Genomic DNA, 2252 nt, shown 5'->3' with positions numbered 1-2252 from the left:
TTTGTTTGTTTTTTTGCCACCCTCTGCGGCCTGCGGGATCTTGATTTGTGAGCCCGGGGTTGGGTGGAAACTTCTGCAATGGGAGCTCTGAGTCCAAACCACTGGACTAACAGAGAACCTCAGACCCCAGAAAATATTCATTGGAGTGAGGTCTCACAGATTTCCTGATCTCAGAACCAAGACCCAGCTCTACCCAACAGCCTAAAACTCCAGTGTTGGAAGCCTCAGGCCAAACAACCAGTAAGACAGGAACACAATCCCACTCATAAAAAAACAAAAAATGAGACAGCAAAAAAATAGATCACAGATGAAGGAGCAAGGTAAAAACCTACAAAACTAAATAAATGAAGAGGAAATAGGCAAACTACCTGAAAAAGAATTCAGAGTAAGGATGATCCAGAATCTTGGAAATAGAATGGAAGCACGGATTGAGAAAATACAAGAAATGTTTAACAAAGATCTAGAAGAACTAAAGTACAAACAAACAGAGATGAACAACACAATAAACAAAACGAAAAATACACTAGAAGGAATCAATAACAGAATAACTGAGGCAGAAGAACGAATAAGTGAGCTGGAGGACAAAATGGTGGAAATAATTGCCGAGGAGCGGAAAAAAGAATAGAGAATGAAAAGAATTGAAGACGACCTCAGAGACCTCTGGGACAACAATAAACATACCAACATTCGAATTATAGGGGTCCCAGAAGAAGAAGAGAAAAATAAAGGGTCTGAGAAAATATTCAAAGAGATTACAGGGGAAAACTTCCCTAACATGGGAATGGAAATAGTCACCCAAGTCCAGGAAGCACAGAGAGTCCCAAATAGGATAAACCCTAGGAAAAACACACCAAGACACATATTAATCAAACTAACAAAAATTACATTCAAAGAAAAAATATTAAAAGCTGCAAGGGAAAAACAAAAAATAACATACAAAGGAATCTCGATAAGGTTATCAGCTGATTTGTCAGTGGAAACTCTGCAGGCCAGAAGGGAGTGGCAGGATATACTTAAAGTGATGAAAGAGAAAAACCTGCAACCAAGATTACTCTAACCAGCAAGGATTTCATTCAGATTCGGTGGAGAAGTCAAAAGCTTTTCAGACAAAAAGAAGCAAAGAGAATGCAGCACCACCAAACAAGCTTTACAACAAATGCTAAAGAAACTTCTCTAAGTGGGAAATACAAGAGAAGAAAAAGACACACAAAAACAAACCCAAAACAATTAAGAAAATGGGGACATCCCTGGTGGCACAGTGGTTAAGAATCTGCCTGCCAATGCATGGGAGACAGGTTCAAGCCCTGGTCTGGGAAAATCCCACATGGCACAGAGCAACTAAGCCTGTGAGCCACAACTACTGAGCCCATGTGCCACAACTACTGAAGCCCACATGCCTGGAGCCTGAGCTCCGAAACAAGAGAAGCTACAGCAATGAGAAGCCCGTGCACCACAACGAAGAGAAATCCCCACTCACCACAACTAGAGAAAGCCCATGCGCAGCAATGAAGACTCAAAAACGAAGACCAAACACCACCAAAAATAAATAAATAAATAAATTTGTTTAAAAAAAAAAAGAAAATGGTAATAGGAACATACATATCGATAATAACCTTGAATGTAAATGGATTAAATACCCCAACCAAAAGACACAGACTGGCTGAATGGATACAAAAACAAGACCCATATATATGCTGTCTACAAGAGACCCACTTCAGACCTAGGGACACATATAGACTGAAGGGATGGAAAAAGATATTCCATGCAAAGGGAAAGCAAAAGAAAGCTGGAGTAGCAATACTCGTATCAGATAAAATAAACTTTAAAATAAAGACTGTTACAAGAGATAAGGAGGGACACTACATAATGATCAAAGGATCAATCCAAGAAGAAGATATAACAATTATAAATGTTTATGCACCCAACACAGGAGCACCTCAATACATAAGGCAAATGTTAACAACCATGAAAGGAAAAATCGACAGTAACACAATAATAGCAGGGGACTTTAAGACCCCACTTACACCAATGGACAGATCATCCAAACAGAAAATAAAGAAACACAAACTTTAAATTACACAATAGAGCAGATAGATCTAATTGATATTTATAGAACATCCCACCCAAAAGTGGCAGAATACACTTTCTTCTCAAGTGCACATGGAACATTCTTCAGGATAGATCACATCTTGGGTCACAAATCAAGCCTTGGAAAATTTAAGAAAATTGAAATCATATCAAGCATTTTTCTG

This window comes from Phocoena sinus, chromosome 5, assembly GCF_008692025.1.
Source record: "Phocoena sinus isolate mPhoSin1 chromosome 5, mPhoSin1.pri, whole genome shotgun sequence".
Classification (NCBI taxonomy): Eukaryota; Metazoa; Chordata; class Mammalia; order Artiodactyla; family Phocoenidae; genus Phocoena; species Phocoena sinus.
This window is presented reverse-complemented; position numbering follows the sequence as displayed.